This window comes from Macaca fascicularis, chromosome 14 (assembly GCF_037993035.2).
Source record: "Macaca fascicularis isolate 582-1 chromosome 14, T2T-MFA8v1.1".
Lineage (NCBI taxonomy): Eukaryota > Metazoa > Chordata > Mammalia > Primates > Cercopithecidae > Macaca > Macaca fascicularis.
The window spans coordinates 69,544,134-69,559,859 of record NC_088388.1 but is presented as its reverse complement, the minus strand read 5'-3'; the positions used below and the strand labels follow the sequence as shown (position 1 = coordinate 69,559,859).

General features: G+C 40.1%; 1 protein-coding gene and 1 pseudogene across 1 annotated transcript in view; both read left to right on the top strand.

Annotated features, from left to right (window-relative positions):
• MMP26 (matrix metallopeptidase 26) overlaps window positions 1-15,726 on the top strand; it is a 370,667-nt gene that overhangs the window by 142,495 nt on the left and 212,446 nt on the right. The window lies entirely within an intron of this gene.
• LOC102127306 (olfactory receptor 51A7-like) lies at window positions 7,124-8,056 on the top strand (annotated as a pseudogene).

Sequence of the window (15,726 nt, the reverse complement as noted above, 5' to 3'; positions counted from 1 at the left end):
CAATGTCTTGAGTAAATAAACTATTTTCTTTAAAAATGGGAAATGATAGGGCAGTTCCTTTGGAGGAAAGGTATCAGTTGTGAGGCATCACACTCAGGTTTGGTTTGTGTAAGGTCTCCAGACAGTAATAAATGAATTATCTTTGAAAAGTAAGAAGGGATCTGCTTCTTCTGGCATAAAATATTCAAAAGTTTCAAGATTTGAAGACTTATTCACTCAATTGTCAACATTCCAGGAATGAGGATCTCATCATTTTCCCATTACTGTATTTCTAGACTTTTTCAAGGTTTTTGACTTTATCACAGAACATCTGTTAAAACTGAGCAGTCTGCCTTGCAGCTCTGCCACCCTTTTAGTTAAATCCTTTGCCTGATTTTTAGAGCTGTATAATCTATGTCTGAATGAGATAAAGGTTTCTGTCAGTGTTCCTACAGAGAACATTTGATTTTTGTGGCATACCCTGCATTGTGAGTTGGATGTCCCAATCTGATTAGCTCTTACTTCAAGATTTCTGAGGCAGATAATAAAATCAGCCCATTCTATAATCTTTAGATGTTTTAGGTAGAAATGGAGGACTATATTCAAGATCCATAGTTACCATATAACCTAATACTTTACCTTTCACCTGAACTTCAACCAGTCAATCACAAATGAGTGTGTTAGTAATTTGCCATAGAATTTCAAGGATTATTGTCAGCCCTCTGACCACTAGCAATCAGATTTATCAATTGACCATGTTAATGATAATATGCTTCCAGGGACCATGAATGAGGAACAACTGGAGTTAAAGAAGGAGGAAGAATAAGATGATAGAAAACACCTCATTGAGTTTGATGCTGCATTAATCAGGGTTCAATCAAAAGCCAGAAATCATACAATAATTTTAACAGGAAAAATTTAATGTAGAGAATTATTAACAGGGACCTAAAATAGTGGGGAAATTAGCTTGTTAGATAGAATTACAAAGAATTCAGTAGAAACAGCTATTAGAGGCACCCATTACCCCAAGGGCTGGGATAAAGTCCCCAAGGAGGACTCCTTTCCTTGCACTAGGCTGAAGTCACAAAAGTGCCTTGTCAGTGAGGTTTTCCATAAATCTGCCCTCTGATAGTTGCAAGAAAGGCCTTCCGTAAGAAGGTGCCAAGCCCCAGAACTCTCTAAGTGCAAGGGAAACTGCTGATTGCTGGGCACTGCTGTACCTGGGAACTGGAAAGACTGTTCTTTCTAGGAGTATAATGAATTTCCATGTGTGGCTGTGCCTGGGGTGTCTCCAGCCTGTCTTCTCTGGGTAAGTTGAGTGACTACCTTGCTAGAAGACTAGTCTCATGGGGCCCGTGATGTGCACACACATATTCAGGGATAAGGAGAAGATACAGAAGAAGCTATCTCAGCTGCGGTGCTGGCCTATTATGCCTGTGGTTCCAGGTTATGCCATTACCGTTTCAGTGGAGAGCTGGAGAACAAGTTCAGTGGTGAAATGCTGAAGAAAGCTATGAACTGCTGGAACCGAGCCCTGGAGGAAACACACCGAGTCAAGCAAGAAGAAAATTCGTAATTTGTAGGAGTCTGGTTGGCAAACCACAATAAAACCAGAAAGAGAAAAACCTCTTCTTTTCCTTTCAGTGTGCCTCCACTACCCTCTACTGACAAATCTTAACATTGTACCAGCTGGCAAAACATTATAAGGCCCAACGTCTTCATCACAGAGCCGGTAAAAAGGAATTTGGAGGTTGAGAAATGGCACATCAATAATAATTCAGATACCATTATGGGTGACTATTGCCTAATCCTACAGGGTCACCTCTGAAGCCTTATCAAATAGGTCTCAGGATACTCGACCCAGGAAAATAAAAAAGACAGAAACAATTTATCCATTGGATCCTTTTCCCCATTGCTCAAAGTCTACCTCACGAATCCTTAATTCTCCCCATTTCTGGGTTGTACATACATGAATACCAAGTAAGTACATGTAGATATCTCATCATTCAGTGTCAGTCATGGGGCAAGAAACAAGAGATACATGGCACGGGCCTAGGCTGAGATGTTTTCAGATTCTTCCGGTGTACAGCCAGCCAATGACTAAATGGGTCTGATTGCTGCAACAGTGATTGGAAAATGAGGCTAAAATATTTGCAGTGATGCACTAGAAGTAGCGAATTCACAGGGTCAGCTCAAACCTTGATGCTCTATCCTGGAGAGCTTGTAGGTTCACAGAAAATGCAGTCACCTCAGAATGAGGTATGAGCTATTTCTTCTGCTGTACTGGAAATCTATCCTTGTTCTTCTTTGTTATTGTTTTTGGTACAAGTTCTGTTATGTAATCCCATAAGTCAATTAAAATGATATGCTTACCAACTTGTTTCCTCTTTTTTAAAACTCCAAATAGAGAAGAAAAATGATCCTGAAAAAGATATCCACGTGCCAAGTCTTTTAGAAAATATGGGGATAGCTCCAGGGCAATGGAGAAAGTGCTATGAGCACATAAAGTATACAGAAGTGGTCTCAGGAAGGCTGCTGAGAGAAAAATCTTTCTGCAGGAAATATTTATTATTACTAAGTTTACACCCTTTTATGTTAAAATGATGATATTAGCAATAATATTATTATTTATTTATTGTTATTAACAATAAATAAAAAGGAGAAGTAAAGGAAAGCAGAAATGGAGGAGGAAGAGCCAAGGCAGCAAGTCAAATCGGATAAAAAATAGAAGAAAGATAATAGATTTTATTTCATTTTTTTCTTAAAAATCACCTAAATTTAGCCTTTCCAAGTGAGAGTTCTAATTGTTTTGTTCCCTAAAAAAAATAACAAACAAACAAAAAAACCCACAACAAAACAAAAACAAACTTGTAATTTTTTCATAGTTCTAGTTGCTTTTTTGACCTGGTGACCCTGTAGCCTTTTCTAGATCTGAAGACCAATTAATTTTCCACTCAAAATGATGTAGATACATGTCAGGAAGTAACAGAAGGATCTACCATAAGGCAAACATGAGCTATATGATTCCATTATGATTCTGGCCTGATGCTGGAAAAAATACATCAACATTAGAAACTTGCACTCCTTTTGGTAATACTCTAGTTAAAATATACATTTTTTTCCGAATGTGAAAAATCAAATTGAATTATGTCTCCTATCTGTGTATGAGAATAGGAATGTGAGGAACTAGTGCTCCTCATTTTTCGAAGCCAGTGTAGACCGAAGAGGTGCTCCTCATTACCTGCTAAAAACTGCTCTAGGTTTGGGTTCAAGGTTTTCTGGAAGTTTACCTCTGAAAGTTTCTGAAAGCTTCTTGTATTGATTATCCCACTCACTGGTGATCCATAGTTGTCCTCTGAACTATAAGCTCAATAAAAGCAATGCATCTATTTTGGTCACCTGTGTTTCTCAGTAGTTGGAAACAATACATTGTTCATAATAGGTCATCAGGAAATACATATCAAATAAATGAAAGATGACGGCAATAGATATGCTGTTTGTGGTAGGTAACATAAGAATTGATGGGGAAAGGAAAAAAGTTTACTTGTACTATCTATTTTAGAAAGCGGGGGGAGATTTTTTTTTTTTTTTAAATATCAGAAAACGTGTTTTCCTAATGGGTGGAGGTTTGAATAAAGATTAAAGTTTGAATGAACAGAATCCTTTAGGATTATCTTCTCTAGTTAGGATAATCTAACTAGGTGTGCAATGCTTTCTTGGTTCGACATTTATGTGCCCCCTTTTCTAGGCATTCATTATATTTTCATAACAGCTGCAATTTTTCCTTTACAAATGCCAGGGCAATAAGTTGAGAAACCTAGGCTGAATATATTGGCTAGAATTAGTGTAGGCCTTCATGGTTATTTTGTTCTGGTCCAGTAATAATAAAGAGGACCATTTCAGAGGATATTCTGTATCGCTTTTGTCTGTCATCCTCAGCAACCAGTTCTAAATGTATTCAGGGCCTAACAAATCTGGTTTCAGTCACCCTCCTGCCCTGGAGTGCCAGGGCTGCATCTGCCCAAGTCTAGTGAAGCCTTGAGTCTAGGGGACCTAAGGCTTTAGGAAAATAATACAGTGTTTAACTAGGACTGATATTTTCCTGAAGGCAGAATATTAGGTATCATAATCCTGACTATATTTCTACTGGCATGATTTTGTAGTAAAAGGCTACTAAATACCAGAAAATTCTGACCTTAAGTAGGGTTCACAGCTTTATCAAAGCTCTACAAATGAGCAAATCTTCAGAGGTGTTAAGCAACTAGGCCCATGTTATAGTATCAGTCTGCTAGTTTACTGGATTCTTTTCTCCAATTTTCTGCCTGCCCTAACTGATGACTACAGCCCCCAACTCCATCACATCACCTCTTGTATTAACCTGAAGATGAAGTCATCATTGTTGGCTGTCTAAGTTGGTTCATTTATCTGATATACTTTGTTTCAGGCCAATAGTATTTTACTAAATCTTATGCTCTGTTTTCTTTATCTGAAAATCATATGCCCCTGCACAACATACCAGCAGAATTATACAATTTATTTATTTCTAATTTTCAAAGGTAGTGGGCTGAACAATTTCTCTTCTGAATGTGAGGGTCTGAGTTATTAAGCATGTTGTAACCCTGGGTATTACTTTTTGTTTTGTGAGATTAAGTGCCTTTGAGGACCAATAAATGTTACGGGGCTAGATATAAGACAATGCAGAAAGAGGGAGCCTATGATAAATTAGAGACCTTGTCACCTACCTAAAGCCATCACATTAAAAATCTATTTAGACATTGTGATGACCAAACACAACACATTTGCGGGCAGGATTCCACCTCAAGTCTGCCTGTCTCTGACCTCCGTGACTGGCTTATGTTGAGCCTTTTAAGGTATACACTGAATCTTAGGTAGAGCCATTGCTGGATTTGGGCTGTCTTTGATAATGCCTTAGAGTGACTGTCCCCAAATCCTGCACCTGTGTAGAAACAGGATCACATCAGTTAAAGCCTTCACTGTGATTCAGAGCCTGCTCACTTAGGAGAGCTCATTATTGAAAGACATTTATGAGACAAATCAAAGCAAAATCAAAACAAAAGTCATTGTTCCCAGGGGACTAGATGTCTATTAATTCTCAAGAGGACATTCCTCTGCTAACAAAGAGTATGAGGATATAAACAAAGGTGCAGATTCCCAACAGAGTGCTGGAACAGAGAAACTGCAGCAGCTGTAGGATCTGAAGGCTTCCCATTCTTGGTCTGGAATTAGGTAGCTAGAAGCCTGGTAAGTGTTCTGGTGAAAGAAATTGAATTTCCTTAGGATGGTTTTATCTTTTCCAATGAAAACACTGTAGTTTTGTAGACAACCCTATATCTTTCAGAAGAATGGAGGTAAAAATGTTTCATGGGTGTTCAACCTAAGAGATCAAGGTACATTTTGGACAAGGTTTATGGCTGAAAAGACTAGTGTCCTTATGTAGCATGGGGTACTTACTTGTATCTACGTGATGAATACAGTTGAATACAGCAATGTTGTCAGTAGTGACTCATTTATGGAGTTACCGGAGTTAGGTTGGAAGCTTGTCAACAAAGGCCTCAGGCATGAAACCTTGGGAATGGCCCATTTTGAGGGGATTCATTGAAGGGAGAGGGATGTTGTGTTATCACTTTTTTCTCTGTCAGAATTCTGCTCCTCTGACAAGGACAGGTTGTTAGCCACACCATTGGAGCTTTTTATTCTACAGCTCTTGAAAGGAAAGTTACCCGAAGTGTCACTAATGCTGACACTAGGAGTATGAACAGTATCAAACCCAAATTCCAGAGACAAACACCTGCACTGGTCACCATTCTGAAGGGTAGACACAGAGAAGCCAAGTGCAGTAGGAAAAAAGAATCCATGAACAGACAAAGACAAGAGCTATGACCATTCTGAGCAGGGCCAGTAGCAATTGCACTGTAAGGTGGTGAGTACTTTAAACACATACAAATGGCATCTGTGTTATGGGATGCATAACAAGGAAGCGTTGGTCACATATAACACTAAGCCTGCCTCATAGCTTCTAACTCAGGTCAACATGAGGCAAAGGTCCTTAAATTTTTTTTGCAGCATATAGAATAGCTACTATTTCCCCTTTCCTTCACTACTTTCTATTTCTATCCACCACTTTCTAGTTTCTTCTAGCTGAATGCAACCTCCTCTTTACCCTTGCCAAGACATGCTCGGAGACGTTCCATGAAAAGACAAATGATCACACATGGCCATCCTCTCTGCACCACTTAAGGTAGTCTCTTGCTGTCACTAGCCATCTAAGTCATGAGAGCTGGGTCAGAGGAGCTCTTCCTCCTCCGGTCACTGAGGTGCTATGCTTACTCACACTGCCCTGCCTCAGGCTACTGTCAAGATCTGGCAAACGGTGTTTGCTACCAGACTTGAAGATCGCTCTGAGGTTTTGAGCCTATCTTTTTCTGTGAATACCTGAAAAGTGAATCATTTTACAATGTGTATAATTTTCAGGAACTTATCATCCCTACCACATATGCTTTGTATTCTCTTGTTTTTTATTTTAATAATATCCTTTAAAAATAGAAAAATCCCACATGTTGTATAAAACAGGCCATGGGCTGAGTTTGACTGCATTACAGTTCGCCAACCTCTGTCGTAGACCAATTCTATATATTTTCACAGTCATGTACCAAGATCAATAAGATAAGATTCAGGCCTCCCCTAAGTGCTGTTACTACAGCATGCATCTTTGGTTTGTGTGAGTACATGACCATTGACCACACACATGACAGTAGATTGTAACATATTCCACTTAGTTTAATTGAAGCAAAAATCTCAAAAAGGGAGGATTTCAAAAAAAGTGGGTATCAAAGCACTTTCTTTCTAGCTAGAAAATTATTCAGAAATATATCAGGGATTAAAGATAGAAAAATAACATAAAAGTTTTAAATGAATCCTGTGAAGAACCTGTTTAAATATTTTCCATTGTTTTCTTTACATAGGAAAATATATATTATGCTATTTCTTGACACCTAAGTTTGAGCTATATTTAATTTAACCAACAACTGAACTTAAATATATTCAGCAAATACAATTAAAAATTTTTGTCTATTGTGCATCTTACTTTAGGCCTTGGAGCAGATAAGCTAGTGACCTATCTGTGATGTTTCTGCTCCACACCTCAGAAGTTGAAGTCTCCACATTCCTGTTGATTGGGGTACCAGGACTTGAGCATGCACACATTTGGATCTCTATCCCCATCTGCCTTATGTACCTCATGGCCATGCTGGGCAACTGCACCATCCTATTTGTTATCAGAAGAGAGCATTCCCTGCAAGAGCCCATGTACTATTTCCCCTCCATGCTGGCCCTGTCTGACCTGGGCCTGTCTTTCTCCTCCCTATCCACTATGCTGAGAACTTCTTGTTCAACAACATGGGGGATTTCTGTTGATGCATGCATTGTCCAGGAATTCTTCATCCATGGATTCGCAGACATGGAGTCTTCAGTCCTCCTAATCATGTCCTTTGATCGCTTCATAGCCATTCGCAACCCCCTAAGATATAGCTCTATTCTCACCAGCGTCAGGGTTTTGCAAATTGGACTAGTGTTTGCTATTAAAAGCATTCTCCTAGTGCTACCCCTTCCTTTTACTTTAAAGAGACTCAGTTACTGTAATAGACACCTTTTATCCCACTCCTACTGCCTTCACTAGGATGTAATGAAGCTGGCCTGCTCTGACAATAGGGTTAACTTTTACTATGGTTTGTTCGTTGTGCTCTGCATGATGTCAGACAGTGTTTTTATTGCTATTTCCTATGTGTTCATCCTGAAGACTGTGTTGGGAATTGCATCCCGTGGGGGTGCAATTAACACCTGTGTGTCTCACGTCTGTGCTCTACTCATCTTCTATGTGCCCATCATCACCTTGGCTATCATGCATCGCTTTGCTAAGCATAAATCCCCTTTAGCTACGATTCTGAGAGCAGATGCATTCTTGCTGGTACCACCCTTGATGAATCCCATTGTGTATTGTGTAAAAACTTGGCAGATTAGGGTAAAGGTCCTGGAAAAATTGGCTCTGAAGCCTAAATGATGGGGCAAAGGTGGAAATTCTATTTTTTTCACAATACATTTTCTTAGGAGAAGGAAAGTGTTTCATTCAAATAGGAAATGGTTCTATTTACTTCACAGCTTTACAATTAGATGTATTAATTAATTGGTCAATCAACTAATCCCTAATGAATATCTAATATACCACAGCTTTTCTACTTTTGATAAAGAAGAGGCTTATATTTCATAAACATGTTATGAATTATTTTGTTATTCTTTGGGTGATTGATAACATGAATTCTCAGACACAAGAAGGAAGAGCAAAACTCTTGCAAATGTTCTAATGAGAAGTTAGGAAAAGTAGCCCTGAACTGTGACTGGGAGAGCCCTACAAAATTCTGGTACTATTTAACACCTTGATATTTACCTCCTTTTATTTTATTTTCATTGTGATTTACATTAAACTCTTTATAAAGTGTCTGAGTTTGTCTAAGTATGTTCTTTACTTTGCTATTCAAAGTGTGGTCTGCTGACTGGCAGTAACAGCATTACTTAGAAAATTGTGAAAATTGCTGCAGAATCTCATGTCCTGCTGCAAGCCTGTTGAGCTGAAATCTGCATTGTAGCAAGATCTCAGGTGACTGGCATGTAGGTTAGTGTTTAAGGAACTTTTCTCGGGTCATGTGAAAGGGAAACACAGAGACTATGTCACTTGGTGAAGCAAATTTTGGTGGAAGTCAATTTGGGGAGGAAGTTATAGAAGGGTCATGGCACTTGACAATGTTTATAGTAAATATAAGGGGTTGAAACTTTGATGCTCAATGGTTGCAGGCCCATATGTAATTCCACCATGATGCATATATCTCTCTCACTAACTATATTGTAAATTTCCACTGGACAAGAGCTACAAATTATTCAGCTTTAACTCTCTTGACAACAAAGTACTCTGTTGATGGTATGTGCTTGATAGATCTATTAATATATCAATTTGAACTAAAAAAAATAGTCTAAAGAAAAAGAGGTAGCATCCTGAAGCCAGGTCCCTCAGGTTTTTCTGGGGTAAAAATTCTAGGGTGCATCAGAGCAGTCATCATCTAGGCTCAAGATAGCACTCTCTCCTTTGCATGCCTCACAGTAAGAAGTTAACATTACAGATACATAAGGAGGTTCATGAGATGTGGATTCTTCCCTTTGATGCTGCCTTCTGAATTGAGGGGAGCCCCGTATTACTGTTCATCAATAATGACAGCACAGAATCTGCACCACTGTGGCCAAACAGACACTCAATTAACAATAACTTTAATACCTGAGCCTCCCTACTCTCACTTCTCACTTTAAGGCATTGTGAATGGAGCCAGACCAAAGGGCTCCAATGATCTCCTAATGAGAAAGGGTCAACAAGGAAACTTTAGGAGTCACTAGGACTGTGCGATCCTTATTTAGTACATCAGGGTCCAGGATCACTCCTAAAGAATAAGATATAGTATAACTCCAGGCTGAGAATTTAGGAATTTAGAAGCGAACCCACAGAAGGAGAAGTAAATAAACCCCATCAGAGTTACGTGTCCTCTAAACTCTTTACTGTGATAGCTCAGCCCTGCCAGGGAGGAGATCAAATGAATGGAAAAACTAGGGACTCAGTCAGGAACAGGTCCTCTGGTTTCAGCTCTGTCATTTCCTGGCTTTGCGGTATTGAGAAAATTACTTCCTATGTATTATGATATATTTCATATGTACTTTTAAATTAAGAACATAATTATTTGTCCATACATTCCAGGGATTAAATAAGTTAATGTGTTTAAAAGCTCTAAGATCTCAATATGGTCTTCAGACAGGTTTGTTTGGACATGGCAGTGTTTGGATGATTTTGTATATATATACACATACACATAAATTATCTTAAGTATGGAAAGACATGGAAATAGTAGACCTATATTCCCCCATTGAAACATTCCAACATTCAGTAGGCAACCCCTGAGAAGTTGTTAGCCTCTTAGTTAATAAAGATCCCACTGCTAACAGTGTGACTATGTACTTGTTTTATAAACTTATAGTATTTCCTTGGCTCCTCTAGACATTTGAGCTTATGATCCCTCTTATGAATTCTCAATATCCCCCTCCCCCGCTCTCTCTCTTCCTCTCTCTTTTTGACACACACACATACACACACACACGTATAAACACACACACACACACACACATACAGAATAACATTCTGGTTGCTATCCTGGAGAGCTTTGTTTAACAAGTGGATCAACCCAGAGATTTAGCTTTTGCAAAGCTTTTCCCGATCTGCAGTTTTATCCACCTTCTGTGTATCACTGTCACATTTGTAACTGTACTTGTTAATACTCTCTCCCCTCTGTGTGCTGTTAAGAAATTTTTTTCCCCTTAACTTATCAGCCAAGTTAATGTGATTTGCAGAGGGAGAATAGGACCCTAGACTGGCCAGGGGTATTAATAACAAGCACTATATAGTTGAAGGTTTTGACAGAATTGGTGTGGATTTGGCCAGTGTATAGGAGACAGTAGGAAAAAGGAGAGAGCAACTGAGGCTCTGCTGTGAAAGAGAGACAGTTTTCTACTACCCTGATTTAGCAGAGTAATAAACACATGGAGGTAGCCGGAGGAGTTGGTTTTCAGTTCAATACCTACCACTGACTTATAAAGGACCATTCAAAGGTGCTTTCCACAGGCCAAAGTTGCAGTTTTCTGTCTATGAAATGAGGTGGAGTTGGGAGAAGATTAAAGAAACTTCCAGCTGTAAAGCTCTTTCTTCTGATTAATCATGCATACAAAGTTTAAATATAGTTACTTTTTTTATTAGTTCTACATCGTTTATTGAATATCTCTATGTTCCTACATTATGATACAGACATTTTACTGTAAGGTAAGAACTGCTTTACTTATGATAGGAACAAAAGACATACATTTATAAAATACATATAAATATATTTAACTTAAGCAAATAATTTTATTGGAAAATGGAAAAAACCGTTAATGAAACACTTATCATATACTCTTGCATGTGAAAACTTATCACTAATGTTGATTTTCTTACATTTAACCTGTAAATATAATTTAACACCTCCTAGAAATCCAAAGCTTTCATTTGTTTTGCGAGATGGGGTTTGTTTTACATCTCACATTAAGTAAATCACACTATAAAGCTATAATAAATAAGTGATATGTCGTCATTCATAAAAAGATCCTCAAAGCAAAATGCATATACCTACATAACCTAACGACCAGCAAGCATTATAATACATGCTGTGGTGGTGAGCACCTGAGATTTTTTGATCGGTATACAGTAAAAGAGTGTTAGTACACTGTGTATACTTATATATACACACAGATATACATTGTATATTATATATATACACTATATTATATATACATATAATTTATAATATGATATGCATAGTATTTTATTTCAGTGGGAAAAGGAATGTATTTAACAGGTAATTCTGCCATTAGTAAATATCCACCTTGATTAATAAAAATTTAAACTTCTAACAGAAAAATTTAGAAGTAAAAACCATTGTAACAATTTTAGAAAATAGTATAAGACATTGTGCATTGAATGCCTGGAATCAAAGATTTTTTTTTTTTTTTTTTTTAGATGGAGTCTTGCCCTGTCACCCAGGCTGGAGTGCAGTGGTGCAATCTCTGCCCACTGCAGCTTCCACCTCCTGGGTTCAAGCGATTCTCCTGCCTCAGCCTCCTAAGTAGCTGAGACTACAGGCGTGCACCACCATGCCCGACTAGTTTTTTTTGTGTGTGTTGTTAGTAGAGATGGGGTTTCACCATACTGGCCAGGCTGGTCTCAAACTCCTGACCCTGTGATCCGCCCGCCTCAGCCTCCCAAAGTGCTGGGATTACAGGTGTAAGCCACCGTGTGCAGCCAAAGACCTCTTTTTTAAAGCAATATATGAAACACAAAAAGTATAAAGGAAACTAAATTTAAATTTGTTTAAATAATACTACCTGTATTTGCTTGAGAGTTGATCAGCAAACAAGATCAAAGACAAATAACAGATTGGGAAAGGCATAAAACAAAAATGTTTTGGAAATATTTATTTGTTTGTTTATTTATTTGTTTATTTATTAGGTTGGTGCAAACGTACTTGCTGTTTTGTCGTTACTTTTAATGGCAAAAACTGCAATTACATTTGCACCAACCTAACATTTATTTATTTTTGAGACAAGGTCTTGTTCTGTTGTCCATGCGGGAGTGCAGTGGTGAAACCATGCCTCATTGCAGCCTCAACCTCCTGGGCTCAAGTGAACCTCCCACTTCAGAGTCCCTAGTAGCTGGGACTATAAGCACCTGTCACCATGAATGCCTATTTATTTTTTAAATATTTTGAAGAGATGGAATATTCTTATTTTGGCCAGGCCAGTCTCAAACTCCTGTACTTAAGCAATTCTCTTGCCTCAGTTTTCCAAAGAGTTGGGATTATAGGTGTGACCCACCCACTCATATATAAAATATAAATAACCCAATAGAAAAATGGATGAAGATTATTTGAATAGGCTATTCATGGGAGAGGAAACAAAAAAAATCAATAATATGTGAACGATACTCATTTTTACTGTTGGAAAAATCCAAAATTAAGTAAAACTAGATAGTCCTAACTTTATCTTAAAGTAAAATAATTTTGCTTTATGTAATTAAAGTAATAAAAACCACTGTATACTTGAAGGTTCTGACAGAATTGGTATAGATTTGGCCAGTGTGCAGGAGAGAGCAGGAACAAGGAAAGAACAATTGAGGCTCTGCTGGGAAAGAGAGACAGTTTTCTGCTACCCTAATTTAACAGTTATAAACACATGGAGGCAGCTGGGTGCAGTGGCTCACACCTGTAATCCCAGAACTTTGGGAGGCTGAGGTAGGTGGATCATGAGGTCAGGAGATGGAGACCATCCTGGCTAACATGGTGAAACCCCGTCTCTACTAAAAACACAAAAAATTAGCTGGGGGTGGTGGCAGGTGCCTATAGTCCCAGCTACTCGGGAGGCTGAGGCAGGAGAATGGCGTGGATCCAGGAGGTGGAGCTTGCAGTGAACCAAGATCGTGCCACTGTGCTCCAGCCTGGGCATTGAGATTCAGAGGGCAGGGACAGAAAAAGATGTAGGAATAGAAAGCTCCACCAATTGTCCCCCTACCATAAGGACACCGATTTAACATCTGTACATAAGAAATGAAGGGGTGGCCTGCCCCTCCACACCTGTGGGCGTTTCTCGTTAGGAGACTTGAGAAAAGAAATGAGACACAGAGACAAAGTATAGAGGAAGGAAAAGTGGGCCCAGGGGACCAGCGCTCAGCATATAGAGGACCCGCACTGGTCTCTGAGTTCCCTCAGTATTTATTGATCATTATCTTTACCATCTTAGAACAAGGGAAGTGGGAGGATAATAGGATCATCCCAGGGAGAAGGTCAGCAGTAAGACATATGAATAAAGATCTCTGTGACATGAATAAGTTTAAGGAAAAGTGCTGTGCCTTGATACGTATATGCAAACATCTCCATAAACCTTTTTAGTGCATAAAGAGCAGTGTTGCTGCTAGCACGTCCCACCTTCAGCTCTAAGGTGGTTTTCTCCTTTCTCAGTAAATAGAACATACAATTGGGTTTTACACGGAGATGTTCCATTGCCCAGGGATGGGCAGGAGACAGATGCTTTTCTCTATCTCAACTGCCAAGAGGCCTTCTTTCTTCTTATACTAGTCCTCAGCACAGACCCTTCATGGGTGTCAGGCTGGGGGACGATTAGGTCTTTCCCTTCCCAGGTGGCCATATTTCAGACTATCACATGGGGAGAAACCTTGGACAATACCTAGCTTTCCTAGGCAGAGGTCCCTGCGACCTTAGGCAGTGTATGTGTCCCTGGGTACTTGAGACTAAGAAAATGGTGATGATGACTTTTAACCAGCAAGCTGCCTTCAGGCACTTGTTTAACAAAGAACACCCTGCACAGCCCAAATCCGTTAAACCTTGAGTCACCACAGCACGTGTCTCTTGCAAGGACATGGTTGGGGGTAGGGTCACAGATTAACAGCATCTCAAATACAGAACAAAATGGAGTCTCTTATGTCTACTTCTTTCTATATAGGCACAGTAACAGTCTGATCTCTCTTTCTTGTCCCCACAAGAAACACCTTTTTAAAAACAAAAAATTCTGATGAGTCCTTATAATAACTGGCTTTAGTTTCATATCACTGAAAAAGGCACTGAAGAGATTAAAAATACTTATCGTGAATCACCAATGCTGCACTGCCCCTGTCACCAGGCAATGGCAATGACAGTGTGGTGCAGAGAGTGTCTCTGGGTGCTGGGGGAGGGAGAGCAGACACACTGACATCAGAAATGAAATTCTGATGCATTAAACTCAGTGCTGTCTTGTTAGAGAAGGAAAACAACAACAAACAACAACAACAAAACTGGACCAAACTCAGCTGATGCTCACCCATGGAGGGAGCATTTAAAACAGCCATAATCAGTGGGGAATTGCCGATCCCAGCAGTCAAAACTGGAGTTCCTGTAAACCTCACCACCACAGACCAAAGTGACCTGGGTCTTTAAGTAAACTTGAAAGGCAGTCTAGGCCACAAGGATTGCAACTCTGAGATGAGTCCTATTGGTCCAGGACTGAACTGGTCCAGAGACAGTGGACTAGAGAGGGGTGCAACCTACCGAGACACACTGAGGCTGCTAAGGGAGTGCTGGTATCACGCCTCCCCTAACCCCAGGCTGCATAGCTTATGGCACCAAAAGAGACGCCTTCCTTCTGCTTGAGGAGAGGAGGGAGAAAAGTGGGAGGAGTTCGTCTTTCATCTTGCATGCCAGCTCAGCTGTAGCAGAATAGAGCACCAGTCAGAGTTCTGAGGCTTTGTTCCAGAACCTAGCTACCACATGGCATTTCTAGACACATCCTGGGCCAGAAGGGAACCTGCTGCCTTGAAGGGAAGGACCTAGTCCTGGCAGCACTTATCACCTGCTAACTGAAGAGCCCTTGGGCCCTGAACAACAAGCGGCAATACCCAGGTACTATGTCAAAAGCCTTGGGTTAGCCTCTGAGACTTGCTGACTTCAGGTGAGATTCAGCACATTACCAGCTGTGCTGGCTATGGGGAGACTCCTTCTGCTTGAGGAAAACAGAGGGAAGAGTAAGGGGACTTTCTCTTGCACCTTAGGTAGCAGCACAACTACAGGGCTGAAGAGCACTAAGCGGGTTCTTGGGATCTCCCATTCTAGGATTTGACTCTTGGATGGCATTTCTGGACCTGCCCTGGGCCAGAGGGGAGCCCACTGACCTGAAGGGTGAGTCCCTGGCCAGGCAGTATTCACCACAAGCTGACTTAAGAGCCCTTGGGCCTTATGGGAACATCTGTGGTTTTCTGGCAGTATTCCGCATGGCCAGTAGTGGCAGGTGGCTACAGGATGAGGTTCCTTTGCCTTTGGAAAGTGGAGGGAGAGTGGGAAGGTCTATATCTTGTGATGTGAGTGCCCCTCAGCTGCAGTATAATAGAACACCACGTAGACTTCTAAGGCTTTTGACCCTAGTGCCTAAATCCCGGACAGCATCTCTGGACCCACCTGGGGCCTGGGGGATCTCACTTTCCTGAAGAGAAGGACACAGGCCTGGTTGGCTTTGCTAGCTACAGATTGTGGAGCCCCAGGGCCTAGAGCAAACAAAGACAGTAGCCAG